This window comes from Peromyscus californicus, unplaced genomic scaffold (genome assembly GCF_007827085.1).
Source record: "Peromyscus californicus insignis strain IS unplaced genomic scaffold, ASM782708v3 Scaffold_4__1_contigs__length_199733344, whole genome shotgun sequence".
Classification (NCBI taxonomy): Eukaryota; Metazoa; Chordata; class Mammalia; order Rodentia; family Cricetidae; genus Peromyscus; species Peromyscus californicus.
The window spans coordinates 141,996,981-142,018,476 of record NW_026294562.1 but is presented as its reverse complement, the minus strand read 5'-3'; the positions used below and the strand labels follow the sequence as shown (position 1 = coordinate 142,018,476).

The 21,496-nt window shown below is 40.0% G+C and overlaps 1 long non-coding RNA gene across 2 annotated transcripts in view; it reads right to left on the bottom strand.

The window, feature by feature from the left end:
* LOC128125772 (uncharacterized) overlaps nt 1-21,496 on the bottom strand; it is a 181,012-nt gene that overhangs the window by 6,452 nt on the left and 153,064 nt on the right. For both annotated transcript variants that reach the window (XR_008223224.1, XR_008223225.1), the window contains exon 2: nt 963-1,141. This is a non-coding gene — a long non-coding RNA (uncharacterized LOC128125772). The remainder of the gene's footprint in view (nt 1-962; nt 1,142-21,496) is intronic.

Genomic DNA, 21,496 nt, shown 5'->3' with positions numbered 1-21,496 from the left:
AGTTAATACATTACACACAAGACCAAGGGCACACGAAAAAACTTTGCCCCAACAAAACAACCAACAAAGCTCCAAAAACAATGACAGCCTGATGTGCTCTGGGGGGAGTGACCCTCCAGGCTCAATCACATCAAAAACAATCCAGACTCAAGGATCTCTGTCCTTAATCAAACAGACATCAGGGGCTTCCACATCCCTGTCAGTCAGACATGGACCTTTTTTTTTTTTTTTTTTGGAGAAGAGAAGGAGAGAGTAAAGTAACAATGATCACAACAAAACATACAAAAAAAAACCCCACAAAATGGCTCTGACAATTTCCCGGGGCAAAATACAAAGTGGCACTTTCTCCCACCATGGGGGAAGATACCCCAAGATGCTCCTAAACCAAATGGTCACCTCTGAGGTGGCCTTAGGGCTCTGGGACGTCTCCCTTCGCCACCAGGTTCACTGTCCGGACACGTCTGTCCCAGTGAGCCTGCAAAGTACAAATCAAGCCTGCAAAGTACAAAACAAAAGTAACAAGACAGAGAGACACAGACAAGACAGAGAGCGCTCTTACCGGTAGATGTCAATAAACCTCTGGAACCTTGGGTGTCAGGCAGGGGGAGTTTGAGAGAAAATCCTCTGCAAGGGCTAGTAAATGTGAAACATGCCGGTCTCCCTCTGTTTTCTTTAGAACATCTCTAATCACACCATAAAAACTAAAAAAGGCATCGGGACATTTTCCCGTCTCTGATTAATTTGTTAATATCTTTTCCAACCTTGTTCCAAGTCAGAGGGTGAATTCCTGGTCCATTAATCACTAACCAGGGACATTTCTCCTCCACATATTGGAAGAATTTTATTAAATCCTTTTCTTTTAACTCTTATTCCTCTCTCCCTAAGATTACCTTTCATCTCCTTTAGAAAAACAGCCTCTTTAGATAAATTTTTGCCCATGATCGATGGGACGAAACACTTACCTCAAGACTCTCCCGCGTTGCACGAGTGATGCGGTCCGGGCGTCTCTACCCTGATCCTCTCCGGGGCCCCTTCTGTTGTCCGTCGTCCGGCAGGTCACCGTGCCTCGAGCCCCACGTTTGGGCGCCACTTGCCCCGTCCCGCGGGCCAGGTTATTTGATGAGACCCGAGGAGGCACCTCCTGAAAGATCAATGGGGGCGAGAGAGAAAGGAGACCAGGTGCATAAAAGAAGACAAAGTCAGTCTGAGTCACGTCAAGGTCTCGTTTATTGCAAGGGGAATCAGGTTTATATATGCTAGGAGCTAGGAGAAGTAGATAGGGGTATGGAAAGTTACTAGGAGGAAGTTAGGGTAAGGTAGGGTTCAGGAAAAGGTCTCTTTGTTCCAGGGCCTGATCAACGGACCATACAGCAAACCATTATGTTTCAGGGAGTTGATCAAAAGGTACATACTGTGGTCTTGTTGAAAAATGGTTGCTATTGAAACTGTTAACAGAAGGTTAGGTACACAGCTTTTTCCCATGAGAATCAGTTAGGCTACTTGGCTCCTGACAATAGTTTACATGGAGAAGCATTTAAAAATTTATAGACAAATGATAGATTAGATAATCAGGGTAGTAGGTCTTAATGATTTGTTTCTTAACTTCTGCTGTTTTATCTTGCCTTCTCCAATACTGTAACATTTCCTTCCTAAATCAGAGATTTGAGGGAAAATAAAAGCTCTTAAAAATATGACAGCAGTCGTTACTTTGAGGTTACATATTCTACCATTTGATTTCTATGAGTAAGTTTCAGTGATATTAAGTATTAATTTGTGTCTTCAATGCCTTCATTGGTAAATGACACTATAAAGGGGAATATTTCAGCCTTTCTGTGACTGCTCCACTTAGTTGTTATCTCACGTTGTTTTCCTGATCTAGCTCACAAAGACTGATGTCCCACATGATTTAACTACTTACCAGGTGACACTTTGTAACTAAAAACATGTTGAACTTCACATGATAATGTTTACTTCATACATATCTAAGACAAGAAAAAATTCAAACCATTTATTGCAATTGAATTGGAAAATGAAAGAACTAATTAGGGGCCAAGATTCAGAAAAATTTCAAAGGGATAGATTATATTAAGTCAGGATATGCAGCTGTGTTCTTTCAGTAAGTGTTTCAAGAAAGGGAGAAAGTTCTTTGAAACTAGGATAATTTTTAAATGTTGTTTTATAACGAGTGTTTGAGACCATGGGAATGTTTGACATTGAATGAAAAAATCTCCTATTGAACTAGTTTCTTGGAAAATTACAAGTAAAAAGATACAGTTGATAAACAAAAGAATAACAAAGCACAATACTGGGTGGGTTGGGGCGGGGGAAGGCTAGGAGGCAGAAGAAGGGAAGAGAGGGGACATGTGGTTGGTATGTAAAAGTAATACAAAATTCCTAAAATAAAACCCTACAATACAGCATCTAAAAATAAGAACATCAATATTACCAAAAATGTTTAAAGTTTTTGGATTACTACAATATACATAGTTGAAAATATTCAATATTGAAGAAGCAGGATAGAAAATTACCTTATTTTGTTATAGTTCTAAAGAAATTAGTAGTGCTTTACCCACCAAATACTACATATTTTTTCAGGGGAAAATATGTTACCTATATGAAATTCAGAAAATATTAAGTAACAAATGTTTGAAACTGCCAGAAAGAAAAAGTTGTGAATATTTTCACTGTGGGTTACATGTTGAAAGACTTGGTAGTTTGTTTTAGACCTGTGGGAATTTTCCAGAAGCTTGTTTAAATAGACTCAAGATGAGCCAAAGGAAATCACATGGAGAGGGTCACCACTGCTCTTCTCATCATGCCCTCACAGTGGAAACCAAAGATTGAACCGTCTGTCCAGCTTCACCTCCTCCCCACCACTTCCCAGAACCTTCAGTTTCCTAGAAGGATGGCAGAAACATTGGAAATAGTGCTCCCCACCTCTGTAGCTATCCAGTGCAGATTTCAACAGGGTATCAGGGGCCAGGAGACTTCACTGAATATTCAGACCACTCTGTGACATCCATCACACTTGAAAACCCATGAAAGCTTTAACTTAAGGGATTTTCTTTGTCTTGTGAACCATAGAGCAACTGAAGAGATAAATGAGATTTATAGAAGCATACCATATCCTTGACCAGACTTACTCATTTGAGGTTTAGCATTCACAGTTTGTGTAGGAATGGCAGGAAAAGATGACATTGTCAAGTATTCCATCTTTCTTTGTAAGGAAGCCTGAATAGGATCCTTCTACTCTAGCAATTACCTATTACATTTCATACTGAAATAAAAATTGAAAAATTCTTCTCTACTGAACACAATAATTTTTCCTTAGGCACCATATTTCTTTTCATAACTTTTAAATGACCTTTCCCTAAGCTCCTTCATTTTGTTGGATGGTAGGTGGAACTGTGAGCCCAGAAGTCACTGAAACCTTGAGTTTAATTGTCCATGGAATTCTGAAATATGGGAGAGGCCTTAAGTTCTACCAGAATTACCTAGTTAATTTTCAATCACTATTTTATGCAGAATCAAATGTTTTGTCTTTTTTTTTCCAGAGCTGAGGACCGAACCCAGGGCCTTGTGCTTGCTAGGCAAGTGCTCTACCACTGAGCTAAATCCCCAACCCCTTTTGTTGTTTAAAAAAAAAAAGACAAAAGAATTAAATGTTTTAACATAAGCTAGTATTTTCTCAAAAAGTGAAGTGTTAGCCTGGAAGGGTAATAATGTTACGAAATTACACATTCTAAACAAGCAGTTACAGAATCTGGTTTGAGAAGTGAATATTGGAGTAAAAATCAGTTGTTTTGCTCACTCCAAGTGTCAAGACCATGCTTAATTCATTTTCTCATTGTTACTTTTAATGTGATGAGAAATATATTCCCATGACACTAAATCACATGTCACAGAAGATTCATGACATAGTGTCTATCCTCAGTGTGAAAGGCCATCTCATGTCATAGAGGACGGTAGATGTAATCACTGCATAAAGCTTCCATGTTATGACACGAACAAAGGAAATCCCTGATGATATTTGGCAATAATGTTAGGAATGATTGACAAATTAACACACGAATTTATATGGGAACATGAGAATCTACAAGGCACAAAACTATCTTGAGAAAAGGAAGATATTCATATTACTCTATTTCAAAATTTATCTCAGCATGAGAGCATCAGAAGGTTGAGCTACTTGTGTAAAGACTGATCTGAAATTATTGAACATGTTGTTTCAAACAAATATTAATCTATCTTGTCAACTGAAGTTATGAAAATATGACTGATAATTATTAGAACAGGATAGTATAGGGGAATATTTTGATAAAAATTCCTTGAATTATTGAAATGACATTGTCTAACACCTGTAGAGCACTTGTCAAGTGTATACAGAGCTCTAGAGACCAGTTTCCAGAAGTATAAGGGAAAACAACCACAACATAAATGGCAAGAACAACAAAACACACTCAAGCCTCCTAAAAATGACATTCCTTCTTTTTTAATTAAATTTCATTCAGGATTGTAGAAACTTATTTTAGGATATCTGTGCACTTTCACATAAAATTCTATCTCAACAAGAGACATTTTTTATGGTGCAAGTATGCACCAGCTTTCACATTGGGATATGCTTCTTATCCCTCCCCATTTTCAAAATGATGTCTTATCACTCTGATCTTTCTTGAGCCAGAGTCTTCCTCAGTACTTAATAGTTTTCCATCCATTGGTCCTTCACCTGTTTCTTGGCTATAATGAATTTCCAAGAACCTCTAATATACTCTGATATGGCCTCCATCTCCCTAACAAGAAGACAATTTTGAAGTTTTTTTTTTCCTATCATAATGATCAGTTTTACAGACACCTTAAAAATCGTATTGCTTTTAAAAACTAACACACAATTGCTCAAAATAACTGAGACTATACACACACACATACACACACACACAGAGTGGCTTGATACTTGAAGATAAATTATGTGGCACTGAAGAATATGTCTCCAAATAACTTTGTTTCTTATTTTTGTATTTTGAGATATATTGGTAGAATTATCATGGAACAGTAGAATTAAAATCAATTCATGTTGTATATCGCTCTGTATAAATAAAATGCTGATTGGCCAGTAGCCAGGCAGGAAGTATAGGAGGAACAATAAAATGCTGATTGTCCAGTAGCCAGGCAGGAAGTATAGGAGGAACAAGCAGAGAGGAGAATTCTGGGAAGTGGAAGGCTGAGACAGAGAGATGCTGCCAGCTGCTGCCATGACAAGCAAAATGTAAGGTACTGGTAAGCCATGAACCATGTGGCAACTTATAGACTAATAGAAATGGGTTAATTTAAGATATCAGAACAGCTAACAAGAAGCCTGAGGCATTAGGCCGAACAGTTGAAATAATATAAGCATCTGTGTGTTTATTTTATAAGTGGGCAGTTGGACTCCCAGGGCTTGGTGGGACCCGGAGAGAAAATCCAGCTACAAATTTATGTGTTAGATATCCACATTGCATTTAAGGAATCAAATAAATCTAAATTAATGGAAAAGAAAGAAAAGGAAGGAAGGAAGGAGGGAAGGAAGTAATGAAGGAAGAGAGGAAGGAAGGAAGGAAGGAAGGAAGGAAAGAAGGAAAGAAGGAGGGAAAAAAGGAAAAGAAGAAGTCCACAAAGTTGATGAAATTCCATGTAACCATTTCATATTTAAACTAGAAGGCCGACTGGCACATATGATACCCTCAAACCCCAGAATTAACACTGAATGCTTCCTTTCATTACTTATAAAAGCAAAACTTCCTTTAGGACACATTCATAAATCTATAGCTAAAGAAAACATGCTTAACAGAACAGGGAGGGACTTGTAAAATCCGTATAACTGCAAATTTATAATTAAGACAATGAATTCCTAAACTTGAAAGAGAAGAAGCAATGCACTTGAGAGGATGACAGGGTTGCATCTATCTTAGGGAAGGTCAGACTGGGGGCAGCAGGCCTTGGGAAACCCACCAGAGGATGTACTGCCCCTCCACCCTAAGCTCTGGGAAACCCACCACAGGATGGGCTTCCCCTCCACCCCAAGCCCTGGGAAACTCACCAAAGGATTAGACTGGGGGAAGTAAGCCCTGGGAAACCCACCAGAGGATGTGAACCCCTAGTCCCAGATAATTAAGAGTCACATAAAAAAATGAATTCCAGATATTTTCTGCCATAAACTAAAGGATATAATAGATTATATACCATAGCTGTCAGAGGTAGCAAGTTTCCTGCAAATAAGAAATGAGATGTCTGATGATATAGAGAAAAGGGTCTGCTGATGATATAGATTGTTAGAGGATATTGTAATTTTCTTGCAGTTGCAACTCATTATTAAGTTCAAACCAAGCATCTCTAACCTAAAGTAAGCTTGTAACTATATAGAATTGGAATTTCCTCAGATACCCTACCCTAACCACTATAAAAACCCTGCTTGATTGCTAAACAGGATCTCTCCTACTCAGTTGGTATGTCAGACTGAGGGAGAGATCCAGGTTTAAACTCGTAGATAAAAAGACTCTTTGTTTTTGCATTCGGGTCATCTCTTGGTGGTCTTTGGGGGACTCTGGGTACAACACGCTCAAGGTTACTTTCAGGCAAACAGAGAAATTTAACTCAAGCCAGTGTTGCTTCCATGTTTGGCATTAGAGGAAGTTGCAAACTGAAGAGAACTTTGGTCCTTGTAGTTTTGTAGTGTTTCCTTTCACCAGAGACTGGACAGCATCCAAGGTCCCTGTTGTACTTCCTGTCACACACCATCCCATGGGAACCTGACCCTGCATTAGGCATTTAGAGGTGGTAGAGAGTATTGAAAGGAAAAGGGGGTGATCAGCTTCAATGTGTGTTTTTCCCTGTCAATATTGCCTGGGAATTATCTTTTGTGATTTGGCAGATTTCTAAATCTAGCCATCAGAAATTGAAAAATAATTGTTGAACATACCAGCTACCATAAAGCACCCTTTCAAGAAGTAGTTCATCCAGAAGCAATTAAATTACAGGTAGAGTGGCTTGGACCTGCCTCAACTGAATGTGCCAGGCTCTGCTGACTCCCCATGAAAGGCATTATCTTTGTGGATGAGGGAATGAGAGGTGTGTTGTGGGGGCGAAGCTGGGGGAGGGCAGGAAAAGGGAAGAGAGGGGGGTCTGTGATTGTTATGTAAAATGAATACAAAATTTCTTAATTAAAAATCACCTGTGGGAGAGGGAGAACAAGGAATAGGAGACCATGGTAAATGAAGACCACATGAGAATAGGAAGAAGCAAAGTGCTAGAGAGGCCCACAGAAATCCACAAAGATACCCACAAAACAGACTGCTGGCAATGGTCAAGAGACAGCCCGAACTGACCTACTCTGGCGATGGGATGGCCAAACACCCTAATTGTTGTGCTAGAAACCCCATGCAATGACTGAGGGATCTGGATGCAGAGATCCATGGCTAGGCCCCAGGTGGATCTCTGGGAGTCCAATTAGCGAGAATGAGGAGGGTTTATATGAGCGAAAATTGTTGAGACCAAGGTTGGAAAAGCACAGGGACAAATAGCCAAATGAATGGAAACACATGAACTATGAACCAATGGCTGAGGGGTCACCAACTGGATCAGGTCCTCTGAGTGGGTGAGACAGTTGATTGGCTTGATCTGTTTGGGAGGCATCCAGGCAGTGGGACTGGGTCCTGTGCTCATTACATGAGTTGGCTGTTTGAAACCTGGGGCCTATGCAGGATCGCTTGTTTCGGCCTGGGAGGAAGGGAATGGACCTACCTGGACTGAGTCTACCAGGTTGAGCTCAGTCCTCGGGGGAGGCTTTGCCCTGGAGGTGGTGTGAATGAGGGGTGTGCTCGGGGGAATGTGAGGGGGACCGGAGGAGGGAGAACAAGGGAATCTATGGCTGATATGTAGAACTGAATTGTATTGCAAAATAAAAATAAAAAATTAAAAAAAATCACCTGTGGATTATAAAATTGATATAAATTGTAACACCAGAATTTATGTATGTATGTATATATGCTTTATTTAAATGAATTAGTTAATTAAATTATTTATTATGAGACCATAAACACTTCCTTTTTTAAATTTTTAAATTCATTTAACATGTCAATCATAGATCTCCCTCTCATCCCTCCTCCCACTCACCACACCACCTACCTTCCCTCCCTAGTTTCCTCCTCCAACAGAGTAAGTTCTCCCATGGTGGGACAGCAAAGCCTGGTACTTCCAGTTGAAGCCCGGCATCCAGGGTCAAGCTGGAACAGGGACAGAGTGGGACAGGGAGGAAGATACCATGATAGATGAGGACATCATGGGTATAGGAAGAGGCAGTGTGCTGGGGAGGCTCTCAGGAATCCACAAGGTTGACCCCACCTTGATCTGCTGGCAGTGGTCCAGAGGATGCCTGGACTGGTCTGTCTACTCTGGTGACCAGTCTAGCAAATAAGCTAGCTGTCATCATAGAGCCTTTGTCCAGTGACTAATGGAGGCAGATACAGAGATCCATGGCCAGGCACCAGGCTGAGCTCCGGGAATCCAATTGATGAGAGAGAGGAGAGATACTGCAAGTGAGGGACGTCAAGATCATGATGGGAGGATGTGCAGAGATGAACAGCCACACTAGTGGAACTGTGGACTGGTGGCTGGGGAGCCCCCATGGGACTAGACTAGGCCCTCTGGATACGGAAGATGGTTGTTTGGCTTGAACTGTTTGGGGGGCACCCAGGCACGTGTGATCGGGATCTGTCCCTGGTCTTTGGGCAGGCTTCTGGAACCCAGTGTCTGTGGTGTGACACCTTGCACAACCTTGGTGCAGTCGGAAGGGCCTTGGACCTACCTAGGCTCAGTGTTATGGGCTCTACTGACTCCCCATGGGAGACCTCAGTTTGGGGGATGTGGGGATGCGGGTTGGCTTGGGAAACAGGGCTGGGTGGTGGGAAGAGGGAGGAGGGGGGATCTGTGGATAGTATGTGGAGTGAGTAGAAAATTTCTTAATAAAGCAAAGAAAAGCAAAAAAAATCACCAGTGGATTATAAAATTGATATAAAATATAACACCAGAATTTATTTATGTATGTATGTATGCATTTATTTAAATGAATTAGTTAATTAAGTTATTTATTATGAGACCGTAAACACTTTCTTTTTTAATTTTTAAATTCATTTAACATATCAAACACAGTTCTCCCTCTCATCCCTCTTCCACTCACCACTCCACCTACCTTCCCTCCCCCGTTTCCTATTCCAACAGGGTAAGTTCTCCCATGGTGGGACAGCTAAGCCTGGTACATTCAGTTGAGGCAAGACCAAACCCATCCCCCCTGCATCAAGGGTGAGCAATGTTTCCAACCATAGGTAATGGGATCCAGAAAGTCAAGTCATGCACCAGGGATAGATTATGATCATTATGCCAGGGGCCATGATGCCACTCTGCTCCCATGAGGGTTCCACAGCTATTGGTCTAAAGTTTGTGAGTTTCTGTGCGCTTGGATCAGTTGTCTCTGTAGATTTCTCCATTGTGATCTTGACCCCACTGGCTCATATAATACCTCTTTCCTCCCTTTGTCTGGACTCTCTCTTGCTTGGCCTTCAATTTTGATTCTTGCTTCTGTTTCCATCAATTATTGGATGAAGGATCTATGATGACAGTTAAGATATTCACCAATGTCATTACCAGGCTAGACCAGTTCAGGCACCCTCATAACTATTGCTAGTATTCTAATCTGGTGTCGTCCTTATGAGTTCCGGGGAATTTCCCTAGGACCAGATTTCTTTCTTACATCATAATGTCTCCCTCTATCTATCTAATACATTGTTCTTCCCAGTTCAGTTCTCCCAGTGTGGTATTACAGATAAGATCCACCATGTTAACTTCCTTCAGCTTTTCCTTGTTTGAAAAATTCAGCCTTTAAAATAAAAGAAATCATGAAAGACAAAAAATCACAGGTAAATGAAAGTAACTAGAAAAAACCATACCAAATTCAGTAACTCAGATACCAAAAGACAGATATGACATGTATTTTCTTATATGTATATATGTGCAGTTAATTCAGTGATCACTCTCTTAGATAGGGTTTCTGTGCCATGAAGAGATACCATCATCATAGCAACTCTTATTAGGAAAATATTTAATAGGGGTGGATTGCTTGCAGTTCAGAGGTTCAGTCCATTATCATCATTGTTGGACATGGAGGTATGAAAGCAGACATGATACTGGAGGATTAGCTGAGATTCCTGTATCATACAGGCAACAGGAAATAGTTTTAGACACTGGGCAAGGTCTTGAGCATATATGACACCTCAAAACCCTCCTCCACAGTGACATTCCTACTCCAACAAGATCATAAATACTCCAACAATGCCATACCTCCTAATAGTGCCATGCACTTTGGAGGCCATTTTCTTTCAAACTACCTCATTCTACTTCCTAGTCCACAGTCTTACCAATGTTTAAAGCCCCAAGTTCAAAATTCTGATATTCATGCAATCTCTTAACTGTAATTCCCTGTAAGCAAACAGATAACATACTTCCAGCATATAATGGCAGAGGATATACATTACCATTCCAAAATGTAGGAAAGAGAGCATAATGAGGAAATACTGGACAAAAGCAAAATGAAAAACCAGTTGAACAAACTCTAAACTCTGTATTTCCTTGTCCGATGTCAATGTCTTCAGATCTCCACCTCCTTTCACCTTTGTTGACTAAAACACACTTCTTTTCCTAGGCTGTTCCACTCCCTGTTAATAGCCCTCCAAGCCAGTATCCCTCGTATCTGACATTTAAAATATCTTGAGGTCTTCAAGGCAATCCAGCTTTCACCTTCACAGCTTCACAATATGGTTGCTATAGGCCTCCATTCAGGGACACCCCTGACACATGTCTGGCAATTTTTTCTTAGGCAGGGAAGCAAATCCCACAATTCCATTTTTCTATCCTTGAATCTAAAGCCAGAACCATAACACTGCAAGGTCAACAAAATGAAAGGAATCAATCAATACCCACATTCAATAATTATTGGAAATATTGATGGTCTTACTTGCCAATGGTAAGACCCCCCCAGTAATGGAAATGATCAACTAGTAGAGTGGATCAATCATTTTTTCTCCAAGAAATGAAGTTAATCACACACACACACACACACACACACACACACACACACACACACACACACACAAACCAGATACTACTTTCAAATGTTGGAATGCAAAAGGGTACTAACTGGAAATGGACCAATGAAACAAGCAATTCTTTCTGATCAAAACAGATATCAGACCAAAGTTAATGAGAAAAGACAAAGAATTTAATTGCATACTCATTACAGGAATAATCCCTAAAGAAGATACCTAAAGAAGATATTATCTTTCTATATATCAAAAAAGAAAAGAGAGGAGAATAGAGAGTTCAAGAGAGCTGGTATAGGCACCAGGTGCAGAATAGAATTTTTGAGTGACAGTATACACGGTGTCCAGGAGAAAATTTCAGTGTCTTTCTCCAGATTTTTTTTTGGTCAGGGAAGATGTTTCAGCTAACAGGGTCCTGAATCAGTCCTCCCTGTGTCTCTGAAGGAGAACATACTTTAGCTATTCCTGTAGAAATCAGGAGATAGGTTTTGGCTTTGAGATGACTGTTTAAATCCTTTTGAAATGAGCAATCATTACATGTTCTTGGGTCCCTCTACAATCATTTTACAACTTTTTTTTGTGGTTTCTATTAACCTTCCCATTTGGTCAAAAGTTAGATGGTCCTGTGAGCACAGAGGTAATTATTCCTTCAAGCATTGCTTGGCATGCAGTTTTAAAGCTAAGAATGAAATATGTGTTTATGATGACTTGTCACATTCCAATATTATTTTAAGGACTATGAGGACTAAATGGAGTTACTGATCATTTAGCTTTGCTGTAGGCAATTTGCCTTGCCTGCCTCCAAATTTTACATTCCCTGTAAAAATCTGATCCTAAACTCCATGGATTCCCATCTCCCACTTACAATTATAGAGGTTATTTAAATTCCTTAATAAAGGTGAATTCTTAAGTTGTTTGACTTCATTTTTGATGATGAAACCACCAAATTGTATTTTATTTATTTGCTGACAGGCAGTAAAATTTTAGTATCCCTTTGTGATGTTTGTATGAAATATTTTGGTTGCTCTGCTTGCTTTGGTTTCTCTCTGGATACTAATCCTTTATTGTCTTCCTTACTTGTAATTTCCATGGCTTCCACCTATTTATCTTTGTTTTTCAATTATAAATTGCTTCATCTAATGACTCATTAGTGACCATTAAAATGCTGGTTTTATTTAAAGTAAAGTTCACTTCCCTAGTCATTAGGTATATGCAAATCAAAAACACTTTGAGATTTCATTTTCCACAATCAAGATGGCCAAGAACAATAAGAAAATTGACAGCACATGCTGGCAAGGATAAGGAGTAAATGAAATACTTTTCCATTGCTGGTAGAATGCAAACATATAACCAGTGTAGAAATCAGTTTTGGGATATCTAGGTGGCTGGGGATAGAGCTACTTCAATATCTAGGTGTACCACTCTTGCACAAATACGAAAAAAAAAAACCCTCTACATACTATTACAGAGACACCTGTTTCATATTGGTCAGAAATAGGAAATAGTCTAGATGTCCATAAAATGGGTAATGAACATGTACTATATTTACACAATAACTCAGATTTAAAAAAAACTATGAAATCGTGGAACTCATATTTAAATCGATGGAACCAGAAAAGCGTGATCCTCATTTGGGAAACCAGTGGCTAAGGAAAAAGGCCAAGTGACTTATAAAGGCAAACCCATCAGAATAACACCTTATTTCTCAATGGAGACTCTGAAAGTGAGAAAAACCTGGACAGATGTAATGCAGACACTAAGAAACCATGGATGCCAGCCTAGACTAATATACCCAGCAAAAATTTCAATCATCATAGATGGAGTGAAGAAGACATTCCATGACAAAGCCAGATTTAAACAATACTTATCCACAAACCCAGCCCTACAGAAAGCACTAGAAGGAAAATTCCAACCTAAGGAAGTCAGATACACCTTTGAAAACACAGGCAATAGATAAAACCACAGCAGAAAACCCCAAAGAAGAGAAGAACACACACACTGCCACCAAAAAATAACAGGAATGAACTATTACTGGTCATTAATATCCCTTAATATCAATAGATTTAATTCACCTATAAAAAGACATAGGCTTACAGAATGGATACAAAAGCAGGACCAATCTTTTTGCTGCATACAAGAAACACATCTCAAATTCAAAGACAGACACTACCTAAGAATAAAAGGCTGGGAAAAGGCTTTACGATCCAAAGGTCTTAAGAAACAAGTGGGTGTAGCCGCCCTGATATCCACAAAAATATACTTTAAACTAAAATCAATCAAAAAAGATCAAGAAGGGCATTACATACTCATAATAGGAAAGATCCACCAAGATGAAGTTTCAATTCTGAACATTTATGCCCCAAACACAAGGGCACCCACATATGTAAAAGAAACATTACTAAAACTTAAACCACATATAAAACCCCAAACATTAATAGTGGTAGAGTTCAACACCCTACTTACACCACTGGACAGATCTCCCAAATCGAACCCTAAGAGAGATATAAGGGACTTAACTGATGTTAAGAATCAAATGGACTTAGTCGATATCTACAGAACATTCCATCCTAACAAAAAAGAATATACCTTCTTCTCAGCACCCCAAGGAAACTTCTCTAAAATCTACCACATACTTGTCCACAAAACAAATCTCAACAGATACAAAACAATTGGAATAACCTCCTGTGTTCTATCAGACCACCATGGTTTAAAGTTAGATTTCAACAACAACAAAAACTATAGAAAACATACTATCTCATGGAAACTGAATAATACTCAATTGAATCACCAATGGGTTAAGGAAGAAATAAAGAAACAAATTAAAGACTTCCTAGAGATCAACGAAAATGAAGACACCACATACCCAAACTGATGGGACACTATGAAAGCAGTGCTAAGAAGGAAATTCATAGCACTAAATGCCCACATAAATAGGTTGGAGAAATCTCACACTAGTGACTTAACAGCACACCTGAAAGCTCTAGAACAAGAAGAAGCAAAGTCTCCCAGGAAGAATAGACGCCAGGAAATTATCAAAGTGAGAGCTGAAATCAATAAAATAGAAACAAAGAGAACAATATAAAAAATTAATGAAACAAGAGTTGGTTCTTTGAGAAAATCAACAAGATAGACAAGGCCTTATCCAAACTAACCAAAAGACAGAGAGAGAGCATTCAAATCAACAAAATCAGAAATGAAAAGTGGGACATAACAACAGACATTGAGAAAATCCAGAGAATTATCAGATCATACTTCAAAAGCCTCTACTCCACAAAACTGGAAAACCTAAAAGAAATGGATAATTTTCTGGATAGGTACCACTTACCTAAGTTAAATCAAGACCAGATAAACTATTTAAATAGTCCAATAGCCCCTAAGGAAATAGAAACAGTCATTAAAAGTCTCCCAACCAAAAAAAGCCCAGGACCAGATGGTTTCAGCGCAGAATTCTACGAGATCTTGAAAGAGGAGTTAATGCCAATGCTCTCTAAATTGTTCCACACAATAGAAACAGAAGGAGCATTACCAAACTCCTTCTGTGAGGCTACAATTACCTTGATTCCTAAACCAAACAAGGATACAACAAAGAAAGAGAACTGCAGACCAATCTATCTCATGAACATTGATGCAAAAATATTCAATAAAATACTGGCAAACAGACTCCAAGAACACATATAAAAAAATTGTCCACGATGATCAAGTGGGCTTCATCCCAGGGATGCAAGGGTGGTTCAACATATGAAAGTCAGTCAATGTAATACACCATATAAACAAACTCAAAGAAAAAAAACACATGATCATCTCACTAGATGAAGAAAAGGCATTTGACAAAATCCAACACCCCTTCATGATAAAGGTCTTGGAGTGATCAGGAATACAGGGAACATACCTAAACATAATAAAGGCAATTTACAGCCAGCCAACAGCCAACACCAAATTAAATGGAGAGAAACTCAAAGCAATTCCACTAAAATCAGGAACGAGGCAAGGCTGTCGGATCTCCCCATACTTATTCAATATAGTTCTTGAAGTTCTAACCAGAGCAATAAGACAACATAAGGAGATTAAGGGGATACAAATTGGAAAGGAAGAAGTCAAGCTTTCCCTATTTGCAGACAACATGATAGTATACTTGAATGACCCCAAAGATTCAACAAGGAACTGATACAGCTTATAAACTCCTTCAGCAACATAGCAAAATACAAGATCAACTCAAAAAATCAGTAGCCCTCCTGTATACAATGGACAAAGAGGCTGAGAAGGAAATCAGAGATACATCACCCTTTACAATAGCCACAAATGACATAAAATACCTTGGGGTAACACTAATGAAGCAAGTGAAGGACCTATATGACAAGAACTTTAAGTCCCTGAAAAAGGAAATTGAAGAAGGTGTCAGAAAATGGAAAGATCTCCCATGCTCATGGAGAGGCAGGACTAACATAGTAAAAATGGCAATCTTATCAAAAGCAATCTACAATAAAACAACCCCTGGAGCCATCACAATACCTGACTTCAAGCTCTACTATAGAGCTACAGTAAAAAAAACAGCTTGGTACTGGCATAAAATCCGACATGTGGACCAATGGAATCGAATAGAAGACCCTGATATGAATCCGCAAACCTATGAACATACAATTTTTGACAAAGAAGCCAAAAGTGTGCAATGGAAAAAAGAAAGCATCTTCAACAAATGGTGCTGGCATAACTGGATATCAACATGTAGAGGGCTGCAAATAGATCCATATCTATCACCGTGCACAAAACTTAAGTCCAAGTGGAACGAGGACCTCAATATAATTCTAGCTACTAAAAACTGCTAGAAGAGAAAGTAGGATGCAGTCTTGAACGCAATGGCATAGGAGATCACTTCCTAAATAGAACACCAATAGCACAGACACTGAGAGAATCAACCAATCAATGGGACCTCTTGAAACTGAGAAGCTTTTGTAGAGCAAAGGATACAGTCAACAAGGCAAAGCAACAGCCTACAGAATGGGAAAAGACCTTCTACAAACCCACATCTGACAGAGGACTGATATCCAGAATCCATCTCCCCCAAGATCCAGCTATACCACTCTTGGGCATATACCCAAGGAATGCTCAACCACACCACAAGAGCACTTGTTCAGCTATGTTCATATCAGCATTGTTTGTAATAGCCAGAACACAGAAACAACCTAGATGCCCTTCAACTGAAGAATGGATAAACAAAATGTGATACATATACATAATGGAATACTACTCAGCAGAGAAAAGCAATGACATCATGAGGTTTGCACACAAATGGTTTGATCTAGAAAAAATCATTCCGAGTGAGGTATCCAGACTCAGAAAGACAAACATGGTATGTACTCACTCATAGGAGGATACTAGATGTGGAACAAGGATGACTGGACTGCTACTCACATCACCAGGGATGCTACCTGGAAAACAGGACCCCAAGAAATACAAAGGGATCGCCCAATGACAGAGAAATGGAAGAGATCTACATGAACAGCCTGGACATGAGTGGGGGTAATGAAGGGCGAGTGTCCAGGGAAAGAGAACTTGGGGGAGCGGGAGATCCCAGCTGGATCAACAATGGAGAGGGAGAACAAGGAATAGGAGACCATGGTAAATGAAGACCACATGAGAATAGGAAGAAGCAAAGTGCTAGAGAGGCCCACAGAAATCCACAAAGATACCCCCACAACAGACTGCTGGCAATGGTTGAGATACAGCCCGAACTGACCTACTCTGGTGATGGGATGGCCAAATACCCTAATTGTCGTGCTAGAAACCACATCCAACTACTGAGGGATCTGGATGCAGAGATCCATGGCTAGTCCCCGGGTGGATCTCTGGGAGTCCAATTAGCGAGAATGATGAGGGTTTATATGAGCGAGAATTGTTGAGACCAAGGTTGGATAAAGCACAGGGACAAATAGCCAAATGAGTGGAAACACATGAACTATGAACCAATGGCTGAGGGGTGACCAACTGGAACAGGCTTTCAGAATGGGTGAGACAGTTGATTGGCTTGATCTGTTTGGGAGGCATCCAGGCAGTGGGACTGGGTCCTGTGCTCATTGCATGATTTGGCTGTTTGAAACCTGGGGCCTCTGCAGAATCGCTTGGCTCGGCCTGGGAGGAGGGGACTGGACCTACCTGGACTAAGTCTACCAGGTTGATCTCAGTCCGCAGAGGAGGCTTTGCCCTGGAGGAGGATGGAATGGGGGGGGGGCTGGGGGGAATGTGAGGGGGCCGGGAGTGGAGAGAACAAGGGATTCCGTGGCTGATATGTACAACAGAATTGTATTGCAAAATAAAAATAAAAAAATTTAAAAGCAGAACATTTTTATATAGATCTGTAGTCTTTGGCTCTGAGGAATCAGATCAGAAAGCTATCAGATCAAAACCATCCTTCCTTTGTTTTACCCTGTATTGTCCTAGCTGCACAGTGCCCCTCCTCTTGTTCCCTCAATCTGTCCTGTCACTTTGTCTCTGTACTCTTCCAGGGTGAACATTAACACTTCAAAGCCCAGGCAGTGATGTGGATTGGTGGTGTGTGAGAATACAGATTTTTGACCAAACAGAAGTGAATATTTGTTCTGGTACAGGGATGTTGCACAAAGTCAGCATTCTGAAGAGGAATTAAATTTGGTGTCTGCCATGCCATGAAGGATGTGAAGGGATGAAATACTTGAGAGTCAACATACACATTAACAGCAGAGTGGCAACACCACAGACTGTGGTGGTTTCCAACTGCAAGTTTCTGAATGGTTAGAAGGATCAAGTAAGTATGATTTCTAATGAGAGGATAGTTATAATAAAGGAAAGGAGTTTCCATAGTTACTGTAAATTAGAGTGGTGGACAGAGTAAATTGAGGTGTGAACCGGTCTGTATGTCTGTCTGTGTGTTACACTTGAGGATCACAAGTGAGGAGAGGGCATGTCACCAGAATGGCCAGTGTGAGAAAAAGAGGAGTGTCTTTTGCATACAGAGCTACAGGCTACAGTGGTACAAAATAATAATTGTCTCCATGATCGTGTCAGGTGATCTAGTTTGAATGTTGGGAACATGCTTCGGTGTCTTTATGTATTTTTTTTATTTACTGGCATATTCATTTTTTGAAATGTTGTCCTGATATGACAATAGACTGATGCTTTGAGAAATACACGGTTTTGACATGTCATCTATTTCATGTTTATAAGATATGCAAATGGTATGGAGAATTTGTCTTTAGGCACCCTCTGACACAGAAATCCACAGGGATAAGTACCTTTTTTGTTTTTTGTTGGAGGTTTGGGGTATTTTTTGTAATTGTATTTTTTTTTCATTTCAAAATGGTCATTGTATTTATTTTTTTCCCCTTTATTGATAATTGATTCCTTTCTAGTACAATACATCATGATAACAATTTTCCTTCCTTCTACTCCCCCAAGTTCTTTCCCACCTCTCCATGTCTGGGTCCATGTTCACGCTGTAATTGGAGTCTGTATTAATATCCATGTCCCAAATTACTACAGGAGCTCATAGGATTTATGGGTGTTGTAATCTGAGGGCTGTGCTGAGACAACCCCATTATTCATTGACCCTGAGATATCTGGCCCTGCCCTTGACCAGGCTCTACAGCAGAAGAGTTGGTCCCACCTGTCATGGGAAAGCTGGCCCCCACACTCAGGAGATGTGTTTCCACCCTTCACCACTGGCACGTGATAGCCAGGTCTACTGCTCACCTGTAGGGGTCAGCCACAGTGGCCAAGGCTAAACAGGTCAGATATTACCCAGGCCTTGGGTTGTCCCATCCTAACATCTACCTCATCCACATCCCAGGCCTTGGGTTGGCTTGCCCTAACATCTACTTCATCTATGACCTGATGGAGCATGCGAAGGGACTGGTCCTGCAGAATGATAGCCACAGAGTCTCCATGGCACTTTGCAACAGCATATCCAAGAGGATTTTTGGCGAGGTGGGTCCAGTGATGATGGTGTGCTAGAGACCAGAAGCCTTAAACCAGACCAATTGATCTCCATGACGTTTAGGATACCCTGGTCTGCATTGCAAATCACAGACCAGCCAGATCTACATAATGATTTTCTGTCTCAAAACAACAATAAAAACAATATCAACACATAAATTTTGGCAAGTTAAGCAATTCTGATGCAGAATGTTCACTAATTATTATACTTTCCTCTATTGGGCCATCATTAGGGTCCCTGGCTGTGTAATGAATCACAGATTTTCCCTCTCTGTATAGTAACAGTTAAATCTGAGTAAAATATTTTATCATTTCTAACTCACTGTATCCCTCTTCACTGTTTGATTCTTTGTATGGGTTGCAAGTCTTTGGCTCCAAGAAAGTGATTTTTAGTAAAATTAGAATGTTATTCTCATTTCCCTGTGTACTTAAGGCTATTAAAAATGACACATTGTGGTCACACACGCCCTTATTCCCAGGATTCAAAGAGACAAGCAGGTTAATCTCTCTGCATTTGAGGCCAGCCTTAAATCCATGCAAATAATGATTGCTTACCCCATCAACATTTGTGCCATATTGCAACAATGTATCATGTAGACAAGTCCATATTATACATCAAAGGGTTGGGAGCTGGTTTGTTGTTTAAATGTCTCCCCAGGAGCATTCATAATAACTGCAGTAACAGAAACACTATTCATTAACAGTGAAGAAACAAACCTGAATTGCCCCTGTTCTGTGAGAAATATAGGTACTGGCCCTTAGGAATAGGACCTTACCACTTGTGGAAAACAAGCAATAGCCTGGAAAATGTTATTAGTTGCTTGAAGGATACCATGGTCACACTTTGATCAGCAAATCTATTAACTATTATCCACACCTGGCCCTTGAGGTTTCATTTTTTAGCAAGAAATATCTAGGTGGAGCTTTCTTTTCCTGTTATATGGTGATTTCATTTACATTTCTTTTTATTTAATATTTTTATTTTATAATTTACTTAATTTCACAAATCAGCCAAGGATTCTCATGCTCTCCCTCCTCCCTCAGTCTTTTCGAGGGTGTATCTGACTTCCTTAGGTTGGAATTTTCCTTCTAGTGCTTTCTGTAGGGCTGGGTTTGTGGATAAGTATTGTTTAAATCTGGCTTTGTCATGGAATGTCTTCTTCACTGCATCTATGATGATTGAAAGTTTTTCTGGGTATATTAGTCTAGGCTGGCATCCATGGTCTCTTAGTATCTGCATTACATCTGTCCATGTCCTTCTGGGCTTTCAAAGTCTCCATTGAGAAATCGGGTGTTATTCTGATGGGTTTGCCTTTATATGTCACTTGGCCTTTTTCCTTAGCTGTGCATAATATTCTTTCTTTGTTCTGTACGTTTAGTTGTTTAATTATTATGTGGCGATGGGACTCTTTTTGGGGATCTAGTCTGTTTGGTGTTCTATAGGCTTCTTGTATCTTCATAGGCATTTCCTTCTTTAAGTTGGGAAAGTTTTCTTCTATGATCTTGTTGAATATATTTTCTGTGCCCTTGAGTTGGAACTCTTCTCCTTCTTCTACCCCTATTATTCGTAGGTTTGGTCTTTTCATGGTGTCCCAAATTTCTTGGACATTTTGGTTCATGACTTTGTTTGGCTTTAGTGTTTTATTTGACTGATGAATCTATTTCTTCTACTGTATCTTCAACACCAGAGATCCTCTCTTCCATCTCTTGCATTCTGTTGATTATACTTGCATCTGAAGTTCCTGATGGTTTACTCAGATTTTTTATTTCCATCATTCCCTCTGTTTGTGTCTTCTTCATTTTTTTCTATTTCCCTTTTCAGGTCTTGGACTGTTTCCTTCATTTGTTTCATTGCTTTTTCTTGATTTTCTTTCAGTACTTTATTCTTTTCTTCCAGGACTTTATTGATTTCTTCTAATTTGTTTTCCCTTTCCTCTAGTTGTTTACAGCATTCTTCCCATTTTTTGTCTTTTCCTCTACACAAGCCTCTAGCTTCTTCATGATGTCATTCATAAGGCTGTTTTCTTCTGCTTCTTCCAATTTTTGATATTCAGGTCTAGATGTTGGAGGGCTAGGTTCTGGTAATGCTGTATTGCTATTCATTTTGTTGTATGTGTTTCTGCCTTGACATCTGCCCATCTTCTTGTGGTTCATTCTTGGCATTATCCGCACACTTGGTTCAGACAGAGCTGACAGATTCAGAAAGTCTCTCTCTCTTGTCCAGATGGGAGCTCTCTTGTCCAAATTGGAAGTCCGGGGCAGGATGGGAGCTCTTGTCCAGAAGAGAATTCTGGGGCAGGATGGGAGCTCTTCTCTCTCTCTCTCTCTCTCTCTCTCTCTCTCTCTCTCTCTCTCTCTCTCTGTCTGTCTGTCTTTGTGCTCCAGAAGGGAAGCCCAGGGCAAGATAG